At 45.7% G+C, this 22,241-nt stretch overlaps 1 protein-coding gene across 1 annotated transcript in view; it reads right to left on the reverse strand.

Moving 5' to 3' along the window:
- LOC137371609 (cilium assembly protein DZIP1-like) overlaps positions 1–22,241 on the reverse strand; it is a 437,496-nt gene that overhangs the window by 31,544 nt on the left and 383,711 nt on the right. The window lies entirely within an intron of this gene.

Genomic DNA, 22,241 nt, shown 5'->3' on the forward strand with positions numbered 1-22,241 from the left:
TGATTAGCATAACACAGTGACCCAAAATAAAACTCAGCTGCTCAAACATGCCAAACAATAGCCAGCTCCGGAGCTGAAAGACTTGCATTTGTCAGTGGTGAGTGACGGGAGTCTGGAAAGGGACGTGAGGCCGCACGCATCACTTGGGCAGCAGGGGTTGGCAGGGGAAGGCCTGGTGAATAAACAAAACCAGCTGAGGGAGTTCTGATGGGAACAGACTACTCGGACATTGGACAGAGCAACCAGGATGAGCTTCAGCAGAGGCCAGAGGACAGCAGGCCTCATTCCCCTTTCCAGACTCCTAGCACTCACCGTTGACAAATGCAAGTCTTTCAGTTCTGGAATTGTCTATTCTTTGGACAGCAGAGCACAGCGGGGGGCAGCAAAGGGAAGAAGGCACCACCCAACACATCGGATGTACCGCCCAAGAGTCAGCTACAGAGCACTACTGCTGAAGGAGGCTGCGCCTACCCAAGCAGATGGTCTCAGACATTTGTGCTCTGATCCAGAAATGAGACCTCGTGGCCCCCATGGCAGTCCGTTAGCTACCAAGCTCACTGTTGCCCTGAATTTCTATGCAACTGGGTCGTTCCAGGGATCAGCTGCAGACCTGGAACTGGCAACAGGCAGATCATCACGCCATCAGGCACGTCACGGAGGGCAGGGAACTACATCCACTTTGACACAGATGGGCCAGCGCAAGCACAGAGGATTTTGGGCTTTGCCTTCATCAATGGATTCCCTCAGGTCCAAGGCATCATAAATTACACCCACATAGTCATCAAGACATTGACAGACTAGCCAGTCAGATTCCTGAACAGAAAAGGCTATCATGCATTGAATGTCCAGCTGGGCTGTGACCACAGGAAGGGAATCTTGCAAGTCTGCTCCTGATTCTTAGTCAGCTGTCATGACTGCTTTATCCTCTGAGTCCCAGGTGCCTCTTCAGGCCCACATCCAAACTCCGTGGGTAGCTGCTGGGAGATATGGGTTATCTGCTGAAGAGGTAGCTCCTGATGCCCAGATATGGATGGAGAGAGGCACCACAACCACAGCCATCTCCTAACATGAACCTGCATTGAATGGACCTCTTGAAGATGCGCTTCCGTTGCCTTGACTGATCAGGTAGTGCCTTCCAGTACAATCCAGCCTAGAGTGCCCTGAATCACGGGCGTCTGCTGTGCTCTGCACAAAATGACAATGCAAAGTGGCCTGGAGCTGGATGAAGAGGAGAACCTGGAATGCCACTCCACCTTGGAGGAGGAAGAGGAGGAGGAAGGGCTTGTTCAAGACGTGGCTGGCGACCAAGCAGCCAAGGATACCTGGCGATGCCGTCCCAGACCTCAGTGAACTGCAGGCTGGTATGGCAGCAAGAGCCACATTGATTCAGCAGTATTTTACTAGATTAGCCACAAGTCCTTGCTGATGAACGCAAAACCTACCTTCCAGCATAGAGAGGTATCATACTGCTATTACCCATAACTGCGAGGCCCCATTGCCAGCCATGAGCATGCAGAATGAGGGCTCTCCACCAACATTATCCAACATCACAAAGCATGAGTACATAACATTCCCAAGGCCCCATGTCCCCCTCCACCCTCCAACCCACCCCACAATGCTACATGCCCCTTTTGAGATGAAACATCAATAACACACCTATCAGAGTGATAACATAAACAGGTTATATTGTGATAATAATAAAAGAACAGACAAATGTGTGGAACAGCACCCAGCTGACCAATTAAGTGATGTCAACTGCATGGCGCCTTTCTTTCCCTAACAACTACTACTGTGCGCTCCCCCTGTGGCAGGGGATGAGTTGGAGGCAGTCTGCCCCCTAGTTTCTGCCTCTGGCTGAGATGCCTGTGGCTTCCATCCTCATCCTGGAGGTGCTAGTGGGGGTTTCTCCACAGGCTGCCATGCCTGCGTGATTGCAGGGGCAGCCTCTGTCACAGGGCCTTGGCACAAAGATGCTTCCTGAGTCACAGGGGCAAAGGGTCGAAGGGCAACACAGGTCCCTATCAGGGATGGCCCCTTCGTCTGCCACTTCGACCGTCTCAGCCCTTACCTGGCACCCTTGGATTCCCAATGAGGCCATCAAATGGGTCACAGCTGGCAACCAACATGAATATCTTTGCCCCATCAGCACAACTGAGTGGTCGATGCTGTGGAGAGTCTTACTCTTTCTGTTCATATTATGCTGGCCCTGCGCCCACTCAGAGTGGTGCTGGATATGGCTCTCCAAGAGGTTGCCCAATCTCTCAATGGAGGAGCTCATGCGATCGAATCCCTGGGTCATGACAGAGCACATGCGCTGCATAGACTCCTCCATTGCTGGCCAATGACTCAAGACCTCAGGGAATTCTGACAAACAGGAACTTATTTGCCTCTGTTTCTCAAGGAAGAACCCTCCTTGTTTGTGACACCTGAGGTGCAGCATCTTCGCCAGTGAAGCAATGTTGTGTCTGTCCTCCGTCTTCTGAGGGGAATGGCCCACAGTTGCGTTTACCTCACACTCTATCCACCTGCTCACACGTGATGTGAAGTTCACCCAGTGCTCCCCTTTCTACACTACTCCGGGGCCCAACAAAGGTTAGCGTGACTGCATTGCTGATTCCATGGAGTCTTCCCCAACCGAGGATGGCGGCACCACTTGGGTTGAAGCACTTAGCTCTCCCTATGCAACTGGCCCTGTGGGAAACACAAGAAAATGGAAATAAGGACTCGTCCTACTCAACAAGTGCCCCAGCACACATCCCCTCATACGACAGCAGTCTAAGGTCCATAGTATGCATTGGGCAGTAGTCTCCTCCATGCCCTTCACCTCAAGAAAGAGATATCCGATGACACTGCTGCTCACAGTCGCCCATTGCGCCATCCCCCAACGAATGCCTCGAGGGCACCCTGACTATCTCCAACGCTGCCTCCTCCACCTGGGTCAAAGTGTGCAATTGGGTTATTCCACCACCCCGTTCGGGCCATATCTTGAGCATATGGGCTCTCTTCTCCTGGAGGATGAGAGGAGAATGATTGTTAAGTAGGCAGCCCTCCCTCATCTCATCCAGCATGACATACATGTGGGCTGTTGTTCCCCTCAGTAATGTCCCCATCTGACTGCTGTCCCATATACGATGGTGATTGCAATTTTGAGACTGTACGCTTGACCTGACAGTTAGGGAGAACTATGGACATTCTGTGACGTCAGCTTGCTTGCATTCTGGTACTTAGAGCATTGGTGACCAATCAACTGGGTGACAGACCACTCACCTTACCAGACCACAAGAGGTCATTGAACCTCTTCCTACATTGGCCCACGCCCTTCTGGTGAGACCCTGGCTGCTGACCTCCATGGCCATCTCCGTCCAAGCCCTCTTGGACTCTCTGGGCAGATTTCTCCTTCCTGAAGCCGGGAAGAACAGCTCTCTGCGCCTCCATCCATCAGCGCCTCCAGGGAGGCATCAGAAAAACACGGTGCTGCCTGCAATACATGTCTGTGCCAACACTGGCCTTCCAATCTCCTTGCTGCTCCATCCCTGAAGACAATGGCAAGCCCAGTCATGGCTGCCACTTGCCTCTTCAAATCGCCCTCTGTAACCTGATCCCGTCTTCAAGATGCTTTCAGCATCTCTAATGGGGCACTGGGCTCGCCCCTGAGCCAATTAGGCCCTTTACAAATGAACATTGCACTGCTTCACTAACGTGGCACAGGGTCAGGACCCAGAAATGATCTGGGTGTCCGGTTCCCAACCCGAAATGAAAATTCCAGCCCTTGTGTATCTCCAGCTGTTTCCTCGTGTAAAAAAAGTCCTCAAAAACTTCTCTCTTTCACCAGGATTTTGGTTCTCACTACAAACCTCTTCCTTCCTGGCTCAACATCCAGTTCTGAAGAAGGGTCACTGACCTGAAAAGTTAACTTTGCTTCTCTCTCCACAGATGCTGCCAGACCTGCTGAGTATTTCCAGCATTTCTTGTTTTTATTGCATTTCCCATCTGCCTTTTTGGACATATTTTACATTATAGGTGCTTTATAAATAGCATACAAGGCTAGGGGCCAAGTGCTGGAAAATGGGATTAGAATAGATCGGTGCTTGATGGCTGGCACGGACATGATGGACCGAAGGGCCTGTTTCTGTGCTGTATAACTCTATGACTCCATATAATCAGGGATTGTAGAGTGTTACATATGTATATATTGTTATACTTTCTGTAAAGTGTTTGGAACTAATTAGCTAGGAACTAGTTGTGCAAGTGTTCCAGTAGGGGGCCACATTCCCGGCTGCACTGGGGAGTCATGTTTTTTGTAACACAAGAACCAGTTGAACCAGGTTCCACAGCACAAAGCATGCTGCTGAATTAAACGACTGACTCCAGCCTTTTTCAAGTTTAAAGTGTAATTCTTTCCAACATCTGGGAACCAGAAACAACATAAAGACAAAACATGGTGGCAGCGAGTATCTGTGAGTAAACCTACAACAGTTTTAAAAGCATCAGATTGAGAAAAGTGACCCAAATTAGTGCCAGAGAGAGACAGAAAAACTGAGTGACTCATACGAAAACTCTAAAAAAAAATCAAAATGTCAGCTGGGACAGGAGTAAATGCCCATCATGAATTGGGGTGCTGATGATGTCGCAGAGGCACTTGAGAAGTTGAAACAAAAGAGCAATTTAGCATTCAGTAGTTTCCTAAAAGGCACCAGTGAAGAGGAGAGGGTCAGTTATATCCTTCTGTGGACTGGAAATAAAGGATAAATTTATTTAACAGCGGGGACCTAAATGAAGAGGCCAGCAGAAACCCAGACAAAAGTTTTGAAAGATTCAGCACCCATCTCCAGCCAAAATCAAATCATCAGATATACCGATATGAATTTCAAGGCCTCAGACAGGAACTAGGTGAGCCTATTGACAATTTTGTAGCAAGATTGAAAAATGCAGCCAGAAAATGTAAATTTAAGGACACAGATGAACAGCTGATAGATCAGCTCATTTGGGGTTCTGTACATCCTGAAGTGCTGAAAGTTCCCATCAGACAGGACAAGCTGACAATATCACAGGCTGTAGACACTGCCAGAGCACATGAAGACACGAGCAGACAGATGAAGACTCTGACCTCCCAAATGGCTAGCCTTCAGTTAAGCCAAGAGACAGGTCGCAGGGTCAATGCAGTGAAACAACAACTAAAGAATGTACACCAAACATAGAAAGACGTGCAGGAGTTGTGGACGACCATATGAATTGACAGATAGAAGGAAATGTCCCGCATATGGATCAATCTGCAGAGCTTGCGGAAAGACCAATCCCTGGGAAAAGATGTGCAGAACAAGGCAAGAAGGCGGTAGATGAGGGAATAGTGAAAGAAACCAAAACATCCATACCCTGGAAGATGGTGAGGGCTTTGAGAACATTTTTTTTATTCATTCATGGGATTTGGGTGTCGCTGGCCAAGCCAGCATTTATTGCCCATCCCTAATTGCCCTTGAGAAGGTGGTGGTGGTGAGCTGCCTTCTTGAACCACTGCAGTCCATGTGAGGTAGGTACACCCACAGTGCTGTTAGGAAGGGAGTTCCAGGATTTTGACCCAGCGACAGTGAAGGAACGGCGATATAGTTCCAAGTCAGGATGGTGTGTGACTTGGAGGGGAACTTGCAGATGGTGGTGTTCCCATGTATTTGCTGCTCTTCTCCTTTTTGTTGGTGGAGGTCGCGGGTTTGGAAGGTGCTGTCCAGGGAGCCTTGGTGCATTGCTGCAGTGCATCTTGTAGATGGTACACACTGCTGCCACTGTGCGTCGGTGATGGAGGGAGTGAATGTTTGTGGATGGGGTGCCAATCAAGCGGGCTGCTTTGTCCTGGATGGTGTTGACCTTCTTGAGTGTTGTTGGAGCTGCACCCATCCAGGCAAGTGGAGAGTATTCCATCACACTCCTGACTTGTGCCTTGTAGATGGTGGACAGGCTTTGGGGAGTCAGGAGGTGAGTTACTTGCCACAGAATTCCCAGCCTCTGACCTGCTCTTGTAGCCACGGTATTTATATGGCTACTCCAGTTCAGTTTCTGGTCAGTGGTCGCCCCCAGGAAGTTGATAGTGGGGGATTCAGCGATGGTAATGCCATTGAATGTCAAGGGGAGACGATAGACATAGGAACCATAGAATTGAATGAAATGTCTGGATGTGACAATTCCCAGAGACAAGAAATTCACACAACAATTCAGATCGGGAAGAGGTTGAGAAATAAGCCCACAATGATAAATCTGAAGGTGAAGTTGATACTGGAGCGCAGAGTAACATCATCCCGCTCAGACTATACCAGCAGATCTTTCCTGAAAATTTGGAGAAAATGGTTATCCAAGGGAAGGTGCTCTGAAACCAAACAAAATCAGGCTAACAGCATACGGGGGAATTGATATTCGACAGCTAGGAACAACCCAAATCAGAGGGACAAACAAAAGAAAAGATGTTAACTGTACGTTCTATGTCACAGAAACAGATGGTCCAGCTATCCTGGGATTGAGCAGTTGTGAAGCTGCAGATTATCTCAGTAAACCATGAGGTGATGGAGGCGAAACTGACAGTTGAAGATAGTAATATAAAAGCAAAATACTGCGGATGCTGGAAATCTGAAACAAAAACAAGAAATGCTGGAATCACTCAGCAGGTCTGGCAGCATCTGTGGAAAGAGAAGCAGAGTTAACATTTCAGGTCAGTGGGTCACTGACCCGAAATGTTAACTCTGCTTCTCTTTCCACAGATGCTGCCAGACCTGCTGAGTTGAAGATAGTACACCTGTTGAAAAGCGCCCACCGATAAGAAGCAAAGAAGATCTGGTACAAATGTATCCAGAGTGTTTTGATGAGACGGTTGGATGCTTCGAAGATTTTGAGTATCACATCGCTATTTGCACAGTGATGAAACGTTCATTCATCCATTCATCCACCACATAAAGTACCAGTAGAACTAAAAGGAAAGTTTGAAAGAGAGCTCCGAGAAATGGAAGAAAAGAAGGTGATCGCCAGAGTCACAGAGCCTACAGATTGGGTAAATTCCATCGTGGTGAGAGAGATGCCAAATGGACGGCTAGGAATTTGCCTGGATCCCAAAGATCTTAACCAAGCAATAAAGAGGGATCACTACCCTATTCCAACGTTGGAAGAAATCACACCAGTACTGGCAGGGGCAAACTCTTTCAGCAAGCTTGATGCCAGAAATAGCTACTGGAATGTGAATCTTCACTGTTGACAACATTCAACACACCCTTTGGACGGTACAAATTCCTGTGTCTACCCTTTGGCCTCAAAGTGAGCCAGGATGTGTTCCAATAGAAAGTAGACGAGACATACAGGGGATGTAAAGGAGCAGTCGGATTAGCTGATAATATCCAGATATATGATATAGATGGAAAAGGTCATGACAACCATCTGCATGAAGCCATGGAGAGAACCAGAAACGCTGGGATTAAGCTAAACGCAGACAAATGCATTGTGAAATTGACAGAATGCCAGCTCTTCAGAATGGTTTACACGCCTGACGGAGTTAAACTGAGCTCTGAAAGAATCTCAGCCATCTCGGGGATGGAGCCCCAAGAGATAAGAGAGAGTTGGGATGTTTCCTTGATTTGATACAATACATGAGCTCCTTTATTCTGCACATGTCGGAACACATGGCAAACCTGCAGGAGCTGATGAAAGAAGATTTAGAGTACCAGTGGTCAGAGTCACATGACAGGGGTTTCAACAAACTCAAATGTAGTATGCACGGAGACAAGTCTGTCGTACTACGACAGAAACAAACCTGTCACTCGACAAGTAGATGCTTCCACAAAAGGACTGGGAGCAGCCCTGGTACAAGAGGGAAAGCCAATAGCATTTGCGTCCAAAGCTGTGACATCAGCTGAGACAAGATGTGCCAACATAGCAGTGGGCGGCACAGTGGTTAGCACCGCAGCCTCACAGCTCCAGTGATCGGGGTTCGGTTCTGGGTACTGCCTGTGTGGAGTTTGCAAGTTCTCCCTGTGACCGCGTGGGTTTCCGCCGGGTGCTCCGGTTTCCTCCCACAGCCAAAGACTTGCAGGTTGATAGGTAAATTGGCCATTGTAAATTGCCCCTAGTGTAGGTAGGTGGTAGGAGAATGGTGGGGATGTGGTAGGGAATATGGGATTAATGTAGGATTAGTATAAATGGGTGGTTGTTGGTTGGCACAGGCTCGGTGGGCTGAAGGGCCTGTTTCAGTGCTGTATGACTCTATAGAGAGAGAGCTTTGGCAGTCGTGCATGGATGTGAGACGTTCCACACATATCTCTATGGGAGGAAGTTCACAGTGGACAGTGATCATCGTCCACTGGAGCAGATCTACAAGAAAAATCTATGTAAAGCAACAGCAAGACTGCAGACGTTACTCTTGAGGCTTCAGAGTTATGATTTCATTCTGAAATATAAGCCAGGAAGAGAAATGGTACTGGCAGACACCCTATCTCGGTTGTCACCATAAGAGAAACATGAGATAGAAGACCTAGGCATAAAGATTCATCACCTAGTGAACGTAACACCACCGAAACTGAGTCAAATTAGAGATGAGACCAGCAAAGACGAGGAGTTACAGATGCTATCTCAGCAAGTGATCCAGGGATGACCTGATAGGAAACAGCACACACAGCCAGCAATACGGCAGTACTAGTCTATCAGAGATGACATCTCACTAGAAGATGGTGTTCTGCTGGCCGGATCCAGAATAATCCTACCCAAAACAATGCAGGAAGAACATCTCCAAAAGATACACGAAGACCATATGGGAATGGAGAAGTGTAAGCTTAGAGCCAGAACAGCTGTGTACTGGATAGGCATATACAAAGATATCGAAAATATAGTGTCTACATGCAATGTATGCCAGAAGTACAGAAACTCCCAACAGAAAGAGGAGATGATTGCTACTGAAGTATCACCCACCATGGCATACTGTAGGAGTCGATTTATTCACACATAATCAAGAATGGTATCTCATAGTCGCAGACTACTACTCAAAATTCCCTTTTATCTAGAAGATGAGACTTGAGAGCCACAACAATAATCTCAGTAGTACGAGTTCTGTTCGCTGAGCAAAGGATTCTTGAAAGGTTAATATGTGACAATGGCACCCAGTTTACATCCAGAGAATTGAAGGAATTCGCTGACCAGTATGGGTTCAGCACCATCACCACACAACTCACAGGGACATGCATTTATAGAAAGACACGTCCATACGGTCAAAAGAACACTTGTGAAATGCCAAGAGATGAAGGAAGACCCAAACCTGGCCTTATTGTCACTCCGATCGACACCTCTCAAGGCTGACATGCAATCACCTGCGCAGCTGTTAAATGGAAGAAAATATAAGACACTCTGCCAAGCAAAATACATCCTTCAAGTGACCAGGTGGAAGTGAGACAACAACTCACCTGAAGCACAGGTAAGAGGAGAGCAACACTTTAACAAATATGCTAAATCCCTACCCGAGCTGTTGAAAGGACAAACTGTACACGTACAGGATCCAATCATGAAAACCTGGAGCCCAGTTGTTAATGAAGCTAAGATTCCAAGTTCGTATATCATTGAGACCGAAACCAGTAACCAAATGAGAAGGAATAGAATCCATATTCGACCTACACCTGAGCTGGAACAACAGAAAAGACCATCAACAACACTGGAAATATCACTGTCCAGTGAGATAACATTAACAACATCAGCAAGTGACACGACATCGCCTGTACAGCGTGCCAACTCACCACTGAGAGCAACAAATGCCAAATCTACAAGATGGAGGCACAACATCTTGCCACCCAAGCGATACCGACTCTAAAAAGGGGTTCAGATTATTTCCATAAGTCAGATGATAATCTTTTTTATTTATATTGATATAGGAGCATTATATTTTAAAGAAAGAGGGATGTTATTTATGTATATATTGTTATACTATCTGTAAAGTTTTAGGAACTAATTAGCTATGAACTAGTTATGTGTAAGTGGTCCAGTAGGGGGCCACATTCACGGCTGCACTGGGGAGTCTTGTTTTGTGTAACACAAGAACCAGTTGACCCAGGTTCCACAGCACAAAGCATGGTGATAAATTAAACAAGACTGACTCTAGCCATTTCCAAGTTTAAAGTGTGACTCTTTCCAACATCTGGGAACCAGAAACAACATAAAGACAAAACATAGAGTCAAGGTCAGAATCTTCCCCACAAGGAGGAAGTGAAACATCCCTGCCTTGGATCACTCTTGTACATGTCCTAGGGCATGTTTCATAAATATTGAGGCCCAGGAACAACGCATGCTTTCTGCTCCCTTCATCGGGAAATAATGCCTAGTGCCGAGGTATCCAAATAGGAGTAAAGAATAAAGTGAAATGTTGAAGATGCTGGAAATCTGAAATAAAAACAGATGATGCTGGAAATACTCAGCAGCAGATCTAACAGCATGTGTGGAGAGAGAGCAAGAGATAGAGTTAATGTTTCAGGTTAGTGATATTTGGGTCACAGACTGAAACGTTAACTCTGTTTCTCTCTCCACAGATTCTGCCAGACCTGCTGTGTGGTAAAGATCTCTGTTGAGTTATTAAATTGTGTTTGACACCTGTAATTCTTGGTGTTTGGTATGTAAGAAATACAAATATATTATTCAGCCCTGTCCTGGCAACACGACGCTAGTCACCCATACTCAGGGACTGTGTTTTTAGGCATTTGACTTTGAAATTCCATCTCTGATTTAAGATCAATTCTATAGAAGACCCAGTTACTCGGAGCAGTTCATTCTGAATTAATAACCCTTTTAAACTGATAATTCAACTGCAATTCCACTGATAAGCTCAATGCAGCCCAAGAGTATACAGGGGTCACTGGCATTCAATTCATGTGCTTCTTTATGTAAACAGCATGAGAAGTATATACAATATGCAAATGATAGAAATCTGAAATAAAAACAAAAAGTGCTGGAAATACTCTGCAGGTCTGGCAGCATCCATGGCAAAAGTTCTGACAGTAGGTCATTGACCTGAAACTTTAACTCTGTTTCTCTCTCCACAGAGAAAAGAGATGGACTTGTATTTACATGGTGCCTTATCATTGTCTCTGAGAAATGTCTCAAAGAGCATAACACAAATTACTTTTTGAAGTGCACTCACTGCTGTTATGTAACCTAATATGGCAGTCAATTGTTGCATAGGAAGATCCCTTAAACAGCCAGTTATTGATGCTCTTCCTCAAACAGTGCCAGGGGATCTTTAATGTCCACGTGAAACGACAATAATGTCTCATCAGCAGGATGATAACTCTCCAGAAGTGCAACACTCCTTTACCACTGCACTGATGAGTTATTTTAGATTATATGCAGAAGTCCTAGATTAAATTTATATTCAGTGTCTGAGATGTCAGTGCCAAGTGTTTTCGTGGTCAGGGTCTTAGAGATTCAGTGCTCAGTGGATTGACTACCCTGGAAGGTCAGCAGGAACCTGTAGCATGTACTTCCTGCTCTATTTGAGAACTCTATACTTAATGCATCCTGGATAACCATAAATGCAGGAAGTGCAGCTCGTTGCCCGAGCTCAAGTTCTGTGTTTACATCACCAAGAGGGTGCAGAATATTCTGCAGGGGGAGAAGGTAGTGAGCTAGAAGTTGTGGTACATGTTGGTACTAACGACATAGAGAGAGTAGATATTGAGGTCCTACAGTCAGATTTTCAGGAGGTAGGGAGGAAGTTAAAAAGTTGGACTTCGAATGTAATTATCTCTGGATTAATCCCATGCTAGCGAGAGTAAAAATACGAAGATAGGGAAGATCAATGTGTGGCTTGAGGCATGGTGCAGGACAGGGGGAGTGGGGGGGGGGGGGGTTGGTGGTGGAGGCTTCAGTTTCTTGGGACATTGGGACCAATTCTGGGGCAGGAGGCACCTATTCAAAAGGTATGGGTTGCACCTCAACTAGACTGGGACCAATGTGCTCGCGGGGAGGTGCACTAGTGTAGTTGGAACATAGGAACATAGGAGCAGGAGTAGGCCATTCAGCCCATCAAGCCTGCCCCACCATTCATTTTGATCACAACAGTTCCGATGAAGGGTCACTGACCCGAAACGTTAACTCTGCTTCTCTTTCCACAGATGCTGCCAGACCTGCTGAGTGATTCCAGCATTTCTTGTTTTTGTTTCAGATTTCCAGCATCCGCAGTATTTTGCTTTTATTCATTTTGATCATGTGCCTTTTATCCACACCATCCTCATATCCCCTTATGTCTTTTAAGTCATAAACGGGGGAATTTATAATGAGGAACAAAGAAATGGCAGACCAATTAAATACATACTTTGGTTCTGTCTTCACAAAGGAGGACACAAATTACCTCCTAGAAATGTTGGGGAACATAGGGTCTAGTGAGAAGGAGGAACTGTCTGAAATCAGTATTAGTAGGGAAATGGTGTTAGGGAAATTGATGGGATTGAAGGCTGATATATCCCCAGCGTTCGATAATCTACATCCCAAAGTACTTAAGGAAGTGGCCTTAGAAATAATAGATGCATTGTTGGTCATTTTTCAAAATTCTATAGGCTCTGGAACAGTTCCAATGGATTGGAGGGTAGCTAATGTAACCCCACTATTTAAAAAAGGAGGTAGAGAGAAAACAGGGAATTATTGATCGGTTAGCCTGACATCAGTGGTGGGAAAATGCTAGTCAATTACAAAAGATGTAATCGCAGAGCACTTGGAAATTAATGACAGGATCGGACAAAGTCAACATGGATTTATGAAAGGGAAATCATGCTTCACAAATCTACCGGACGTTTTTGAGGGTGTAACTAGTAGAATAGATAAGGGAGAACCAGTGGATGTGGTGTATTTGGACTTTCAGAAGGCTTTCAATAAGGTTCCACATAAGAGATTAGCGTGCAAGATTAAAGCACATGGGATTGGGGGTAAGCTACTGACACGGATAGAGAACTGGTTGGCAGACAGGAAACAAAGAGTAGGAATAAACAGGTCTTTTTCCGAGTGGCAGGTAGGGACTAGTGGGTTACCGCAGGGATCAGTGCTAGAACCCCAGCTATTCACAAAATATTTAATGATATAGATGAGGGAATTAAATGTAATATATCCAAGTTTCCAGACGACACAAAGCTGGGTGGGATTGTGAGCTGTGAGGAGGATGCAGAGAAGCTCCAGTGTGATTTGGACAGGTTGAGTGAGTGGGCAAATACATGGCAGATGCAGTACAATGTGGATAAATGTGAGGTTATCCACTTTGGTTGCAAAAACAGAAAGGCAGAGTATGATCTGAACACCGATAGATTGGGAAAGGAGGAGGTGCAGCGAGACCTGGGTGTTCTTGTGCACCAGTCGCTGAAAGTAAGCGTGCAGGTGCAACAGGCAGTTAAGCAGGCAAATGGTATGTTGGCCTTCACAGCGAGAGGATTTGAGTACAGGAGCAAGGATGTCTTGCTGCAATTATACAAGGCCTTGGTGAAACTATATCTGGCGTACTGTGTGCAGTTTTGGTCTCCTTATCTGAGGAAGGATGTTCTTGCTATGGAGGGAGTGCAGCGAAGGTTCACCAGACTGATCCCAGGGATGACACGACTGACATATGAAGAGAGACTGGGTTGATTAGGCTTGTATTCTCTGGAGTTTAGAAGAATGAGAGGGGATCTCATGGAAACCTACAAAATTCTAGCAGGACTGGACAGTCTGGATGTAGGAAGGATGTTCCCAGTGGCGGGGGGTGGGGGGAGGTGGTCACAGTCTAAGGATAAGGGGTAAGCCATTTAAGACTGAGACGAGGAAAGATTTCTTCACCCAGAGAGTGGTGAACCTGTGGAATTCGCTACCACGGAAAACAGTTGAAGCCAAATCATTAAGTATATTCAAGGAAGAGTTAGATAAAGTTCTTAGGGCTAATGGGATCAAAGGATACAGGAATAAAGTCAATGAACTACAAGTACAAATAGCAGTGTTGGAATATGATGCGGTGGCAATAACGGAAAAGTGTATTCAATATAGCGAGGACTGGGTGCTTAAATTCAAGGATACAAAGTGTTCGGAAACATAAGGAAGGTAAAAAGGGAAATGGGGTGACATTACTGATTAAGTAAGACATTGTAATGTTAGAAAGGGAGGATGTCCTTGAGGGAGCAAAGACAGGATCCATTTGGATAGCGCTGAGAAGCAAAAAGGATATGAAAATGCTACTGGGGGTGCACTATAGGCCTCCAAATAGTAAGATAGAGAAAGAGGAGCAAATCTGCAGGGAAATCACAGAGTTGTGCAAGAGCTATAGAGTGGTGATATTGGGGGACTTTACCCAAATATCAATTGAGTTAATGTTAGAGTAAAGGGTAAGGAGGGGGAGGAAATTCTGAAATATGTTCAGGAGAGCTTCCTTGACCAGCATATTCTCAGTTCAGCTAGAAAAGTGCTGAGAAATGAAATGGGCCAAGTAGACCAGGTGGCTGTGGGAGACCACCTGGGTAAGAGTGATCATTGTATCATAAGGTTTAGACTAGTAATACAGAAAAGCAAGGAACGTATAATGTAGAACATCTAGAATGGAAGAGGGCTAATTTCAATATGATGAGAAGGGAACTAGCCAGGCTAAAATGGAACCAAAGACTGACAGGATAAACTGTAGCAATACAATGCGTTATCTTTAAGGAAGAGATGCTTCAGATATAGGCTACCTGGTACATTCCGGTACATTCCAACAAGGGCGAAAGGTAGGGGAACCAAAAACAGGGTTCCTTGGGTGATGAGGGAGATAGAGATTATGATGAAACAAAAAAAGAGGGTGTATGACGCATGCCAGGTGAATTCTTCAAGTGAGAACCAGGTAAAATACAATAGGTTGAGAGGGGAGGTGAAGAGGAAAGTAAGACTGGCAAAGAGGGAAAGTGAGAATAGAATGGCAGTTAACATAAAAGGGAACACAGAAATCTGCTACTGGCATGTAAACAGAAAGTAGGTAGTAAGAGGTGGAGTGAGGCCTATTATGGAAAAAGAGGGTAATATATGCTTAGAGGCACAGGGGAAGGCTGGAGTACTTAATGAGTACTTTGTATTCGTGTTTACTAAGGAAGAGGAACCTGACAAGTTATTGGTAGATGTGGAGAGTCGCAGCAATGGAGAGGGTAAAAATTGAGAGGGAGCAGGTACTGGAAAGGTTGGCGATGCTCAGGGTAGATAAGTCACCTGGTCCAGATGGCTTGCATCCCAGGTTGCTAAAGGAAGTGGGAGTGGAGATAGCGGAAGAGTATTTGACATTTCAGAAGGTTAGGAAGAAAGGAAAGGGAGGTGAGGTAGCTCTGTTAATAAAGGATGAGATCAGTACAGTAGTGAGAAATGATCACGGCTCAGAAGATCTAGATGTAGAATAATTTTGGGTGGACATAAGGAATAGCAAAGGAAAGAAGTCACTGGTGGGAGTAGTTTATAGGCCCCCTAACAGTAGCTGCACTGTAGGACGGAGTGTAAATCAAGAAATAATGGGGCTTATAAGGAAAGTACTGCAATAATCATGGGTGATTTTAATCTTCATATTGATTGGACGAATCAAATTGGCAAAGGTAGCCTGGGGGATGAGTTCATAGAGTATTATCAGGACAGTTTTTAGAACATACATTCTGGAACCAACCAGGGAGCAGGCTACTTTAGATCTGGTAATCTGGAATGAGACAGGATTAAGTAATGACCTCATTGTAAATGATTCTCTCGGCAAGAGTGATCTTAACAGGATAGAATTTCACATTTAGTTTGAGGGTGAGAAACTTGGGTCTGAAACTCATGTCTTAAACTTAAATGAAGGTTATTACAAAGGTATGAAGACGGTGTTGGCGAAAGTAGACTGGGAAATAGGTTAAAAGGTAAGACGGTAGAGAAGCAGTGGCAGACATTTATGGACATATTTCATAATTCTAAACAAAACTAAATTCCATTGAGAAAGAAAGACTCTATGAAAAGAATGCACCATCTGTGGTTAACTAAGGAAGTTAAGGATGGTATTGAATTGAAAGAAAAGGCATACAATGCTGCAAAAATTAGTGGTAGGCCAGAAGATTGGGAAAATTTTAGAAACCAGAAAGGATGGTTAAAAGAATAAAAAGGGCGCAATTAAAGTCTGAGAGTAAACTAGCAAGAAATATAAAACAGACAGTAAAAGTTTCTACAAGTATACAAAAAGAAAAAGAGTTACTAAAGTAACTGTTGGTCCCTTAGTGGACGAGCCTGGGGAATTAACAATGGGAAACAAGAAAATGGCATAGACTTTGAACAAGTATTTTGTATCTGTCTTCACAAAAGAAGACCCAAAAAGGATTCCAATAATAGTAGAAAATCAAAAGACAAAAGAGAGGGAGGAACTTAAAACAATCATTATCACCAGAGAAAAAATACTAGGAAAACTAATGGGACAAAAGGCTGACAAAAAACCCCTGGACTTGATGGTCTGCATTTTAGAGTCTTAAAAGAAGTGGATGCATTGGTTGTAATTTTCCAAAATACTCTAGATTCTGCAAAAGTCCCAGTGGATTGGAAAACCACAAATGTAGCACCTTCATTCAAGAAAGGAGGGAGTCAGAAAGCAGAAAACTATAGGTCAGTTAGCCTAACATCTGTTATTGGGAAATGCTAGAATCCATTATTAAGGAAGTAGTATCAGGACATTTAGAAAATCATAATACAATCAGGCAAAGTTTTATGGAAGGGAAATCGTGTTTGACAAATTTATTACAGTTCTTTGAGGATGTAACAAGCAGGGTGGATAAAGAGGAACCAGTAGATGTAGTATATTTGGATTTCCAAAAGGCATTCGATAAGGTATCACATAAAAGGTAAGATAAGAGCTCATGGTTTTGGGGGTAATATATTGGCATGGATACTGGATTGGTTAACAAACAGGAAACAGAGAGTCGGAATAAATGTAGCATTTTCAGGTTGGTAAACTGTAACCAATGGACTGCCACAGTGGTCAGTGCTGGGGCCTCAACTATTTACAATCTACATTAATAACTTGTATGAAGGGACCAAGTGTATTGTAGCTAGATTTGTGGACAATACAAAGATAAGTAGGAAAGAAAGTTGTAAGGAGGACACAAAGAGTTTGCAAAGGGATATAGATAGGTTAGGTGAGTGGGCAAAAATTTGGCAGATGGAGTATAATGTGGGAAAATGTGAGGTTATCCACTTTGGCAGGAAGCATATAAAAGCAGAATGTTATTTAAACGTAGAGAGACCGCAGAATGCTGTGGTATTGAGGGATCTGAATGTCCTTTGCGATTTTTAAGAGACATCTTGACAAATATATGAATAGGAAGGGAATAGAGGGATATGGGCCCCGGAAGTGCAGAAGGTGTTAGTTTAGGCAGGCATCAAGATCGGCGCAGGCTTGGAGGGCCGAATGGCGTGTTCCTGTGCTGTACTGTTCTTTGTTCTTGTACGTGAATCACAAAAAGTTAGCATGCAGGTACAGCAAGTAATTAGGCCAGTAAATGGAATGTTGGCATTTATTGCAAGGAGAATGGAATATAAAAGTAGGGAAGTGCTCCTCCAGTTGTACAGGGCATTGGTGAGACTGCACCGAGAGTACTTTGTATAATATTGGTCTCCTATCTCCTGCCTTGGAAGCAGTTCAGAGAAGGTTCACTAGCCTGATTCCTGGGATGAAGGGGTTGTTTAATGAGGAAAGGTTGAGCAGGTTGGGCCTGTACTCATTGGAATTTAGAAGAATGAGAGGTGATCTTACTGAAACATTTAAGATCTGAGGGGGCTTGACAGGGTAGAAGCTGAGATGATGTTTCCCCTTGTGAGGGAACAGTTTAAAAATAAGAGGTCTCCCATTTAGGACAGAGGTGAGGAGGAATTTCTTCTCTCAGAGGATTGTTAATCTTGGAATTCTGTTCCCCAAAGAGCAGTGGAGGCTGGGTAACTGAATATATTCAAAGCTGAGTTAGACAGATTTTTGACCCATGAGGCAGTCAAGGGTTATTGGGGGGGGGGGGGGGGGCAGCAGGGGGAAAGTAGAGTTAAAGCCACAATCAGATCAGCCATGATCTTATTGAATGGCAGAGCAGGCTCAAGGGGCCGAATGGCCTACTCCTGCTCCTAATTCTTCTGTTCTTATGGCAGAGGGACAGAGGAACTGCTGGCTGGATCAGGAGGACGCTGACAATCCCCCAGCAGCAATAAGCAGCTGCTCCTCTTCCATAACGTTTGCCTCCCTACTGACCTGAGAGTGTAGAGAACCAGGTGGTGACTCCAGGTCCCCTATCATGCTGTCGCCTTCCACTTGTGCCTTGTGCTCATGGTCAAGATGAGGGTATGCAGGCCTGTATGAACATCTTTCAGAAACCGAGTCCTCTGCTGGATGTGGCTCTCCATCAGAGCTACCAATCTCTTAATGGAGGACACAACTCATGCACCATTCAGGGTCTGAGTCAGTGCAGCACTCAAGGCCTGGATGGACTTCTCCATCGTCTGTGCTTGGTATGCATAACCTCTGGCATCTCTGCCAGCTGTTGCCTGACCTCTTGCTGCAGTTGCAGCATTTCCTGAGATACTGGCGACACCCGAGGCACGTCATGAGCCTGGGGCTCAGCCTGGCCTGGCCTTCCACAATCCTCTGACTGTCAGAGACCTGGGATGTCACAACCAGCTGCTCAGGCACGCTAGTGATGTGCTCACCAGCTTGCCTGCGCAAATTTAACTGCAAACGCAGACCCACTAATGTGCAGTATCTGCGCTGGGACAGGGTGCAGGGGTATGAGGTGACGCTGCACCCTCGGAGGGTCTGTATTTCCCCTCAGACATGGCAGGCTCTCCCTTAGTCTCAATGTCTTTTCCAGTAGGCACCGTGTGACCTGCATGAGAGAAGAGAATCATGTAAGGGTCAAAGGTCTCTCCTCCTTACATAGCACACACCTCTACGTTGGAGATCCCAGAAGGCACTGCATGCCTGATGAGCAGCTTGGCTCCATCACTGCAGATGTACCCTTGTGCCCCATGGCGACCTTCCAATCTTGTGACGGTGGTCCTGTCTCACCATCTGCAACACTCCAACCATCCTGTGGCTCAGTCAGCTCCATGGCTTCCTTCTTCATCAGCCTCAGGACATGAAGAATCAGTAGCCCGCTGCCAGTCTAGGCCCACTCTCGCTAATTGTGTGCAATCTTCTCCTGCAGACAGAGGGATGGAAGCTGTTGGTCCCCCAGCGAGAACAATCCTAAGGCATAGACTGATGGTAGTTCAGCTGCCACTAATGGGGGCACATAGATGCATGCAGCCCCTTTTCAGGGACCTCACAAAGTTGTGCACTGACAAATGGCCTCCTTTCAGGGCTATTTCACCATGCCTCAGCCAATTTGTATGCATTCCCTGATCCTTTGCCCATATCTGGGTGTGCACTTTCTGTCCAACCAATGCATCCTCCTGCTTTGCCTGATGCAAGGCCCAAGAGGTGAAGGAATTAAGAGGTACTCACTTTCACTGCCGGGATGAGGCCATTGAGCTGCTTGTGGCACTGTATCCATATGATTGGGGTGACCCATGGCTGCTGACCTCCTCCATTATCTGCAGCCAGCCTTGCTTGGTGAGCCTTCCAGGTTTCCTCCTCCCATCCCTAGGGAGTAGTAAATGCTGCCTTTCCCTGACAGCCTGTGGGAGCACCTGGAGGGAGGCATTACTGAAGCGTGGGTCCGCATGTGATCTACTTTCTGCCAACACTCTGCAGCCTCTCTGAACTCTGTCTCTCCTATGCCTGTAGACAGCAAAATTAAATGAAGGGGTAGCAGCCCTTTACAATTGGCGCCAGCATCTGCTGTGGTGTCAGCTGATGCCAGCCTGTCTGCCTTTGGCTCCATGCCTCACGGCCCTTAGTTGGCTGGCAGCCTCTGGATCGCATGCAGCCGGCAGCACCTGCCCCTGACTGCTGCGCACCTGCTTCAAGTCCTGACAGCAGGACTGGCGTCTGTGCTACAAAACCCAGCCTTATGACCCTGAAAGCTGCTGCAGTCACAGGTGTTGTCTCAACTCATTGTGGTTCAATGATAACTATTTGCTGATTGTTGTTTTGATACTCCGTGTTGGAAAAAAGAGATTTTGATTTGTACAGTTGGTGTAGCAGCACTCTCTTGGAATGAAGAAGAGGAGGGATAGGAGCCTTAGCAGCAAGGGTGTGCTGAAGCAGGAGTTGCAGGTGGGTGCAGAACAAACAGCAACAAAGGGGGCATGCTTGCAGATGGTGGTAACTGCCTAACAGGGTGTACAGATAGAGTTCCAGCTTCATTAATCTCTCTGTGCAGTGGTGCTTCAGGAGGCCCTGACTGTCAAGGCATTTGGTTGCAGGGCTCTGCAGCCTCCATGACAAAGATTTCCTGCCTGCTTGACCTGGCAACCACGCCATGCCAATGGTACTGAAAATGACCATCGCCCTCAATTTTTATTCCTCTTTTGCTTCCAGGCTGCCACTGGGCGCATATCAAGATGCTGCAGTTAGGCATCTACAAATGCACAGGCAGGTTACCAATGCATATTTGCCAGGGCTGGTCAATATCTCTTTTTCACAACTAATGCCAATAGTCAAACAGAGAGAGCACTGGAATTTGCAACTCTGTCTGGCTTTCCATAAGTGCAATGGCACAGAAAGAATATTAATGTCGCGGTCTTTGTCAGGCTTTGTCTAGCCTGTGAATCCTTCTGCAACACTACACCCAACTTTCTGCCACCCAGATTCCTCAATGATTGTGATAAAGGCAGTGAGGGGAGAAATTTCTGATGTGTGTTCAAGAGAATTTACTTGATCAGTATGTTTCCTGCCCAACAAGCATTGTTGGATCTAGACCTGCAGAATGAAATGTGTCAAGTGGAGAGAGCAACTTGGGAATAGTACTCATAGTATCAAGGTTTAGATTAGTTATGGACAAGGAGAAGGAGCAATCTAGCATAAAAATACAGAACTAAAGAAGGGTTAATTTCAGCAAATTGAAGAGGGATCTGTCGCAGGTAAATTGAAGTCAAGGTCTGGCAGACAGAAATGGAATGGAGCAATGAGCAGTTTTTAAATAGGAGATGGTTCTTGTACAGTCCAGGTTTCGTTTTTATTTGTTTCATGGGATATGGCATCACTGGCAAGGCCAGCATTTGTTGCCATCCCTAATTACCCTCGAGAAGGTGGTGGTGAACTGCCTTCTTGATCCGCTGCAGTTCATCTGGTGCGGGCACATCCACAGTGCTGTTAGGAAGGGAGTTCCAGGATTTTGATTCTGTGACAATGAAGGAACGACAATATATTTCCAAGTCAGGATGGTGTGTGGCTTGGAGGTGAACTTGCAGGTGGCTGTGTTCCCATGCATCTGTTGCCCTTGTCCTTCCAGGTGGAAGACGTTGCATATTTGGCAGGTGCTGTTGAAGGAGCCTTGGTGAGTTGCTGCAGTGCATCTTGTGGATGGTACACACGGCTGCCACTGTGCCTTGGTGGTGGAGGGAGTTAATGTTTAAGGTGGTGGATGGGGTACCAATCAAGCGGGCTGCTTTATCCTAGATGTTGTCGAGCTTCTGGAATTTTGTTCGAGCCACACTCATTCAGGCAAGTGGAGATTATTCCATCACACTCCTGACTTGTGCCTTGAATATGGTGGGCAGGCATTGGGGAGTCAGGAGGTGAGTTACTCGCTGCAGAATTCCCAGCCTTTGACCTGTTCTTGTAGCCACAGTATTTATGTGTCTGTTCCAATTCAGTTTTTCGTCAATGGTAACCCCCAGGATTTTGATGGTGGGGATTCAGTGATGGTAATGCTGTTGAATGTCAAGGGGAGATGGTTAGTTTCTCTCTTGTTGGAGATGGTCACTGCCTGGCATTTGTGTGTCGCGAATGTTACTTGCCACTTATCAGCCCAAGCCTGAATATTGTCCCGGTCTTGCCTCATATGGACACAGACTGCTTCAGTATCTGAGGAGTTGTGAATGGTACTGAACATCTCTACAAGGGGAGAAGGGAAGAGAACCAAAGCCAGAGCTCCATGGAGACAAAGGAATTACAGAGTAGGATAAAGCAAGAAAAGAAGACATACACAGATGACAGTTTAATAATATAGGGAGAAGCAGGCTGCATATAATAAGTACAGAGAAGTAAAAAAGGAAACAAAAGGGGCAAAGAGACAGTACAAGAATAGATTGACAACTAATATAGGAGGGAATACAAAGGTCATCAAAAGGCATATTAACAGTAAAAGGGCTATCAGAAGAGCAGTGGA

This window comes from Heterodontus francisci, chromosome 6 (assembly GCF_036365525.1).
Source record: "Heterodontus francisci isolate sHetFra1 chromosome 6, sHetFra1.hap1, whole genome shotgun sequence".
NCBI classification, from domain to species: Eukaryota; Metazoa; Chordata; class Chondrichthyes; order Heterodontiformes; family Heterodontidae; genus Heterodontus; species Heterodontus francisci.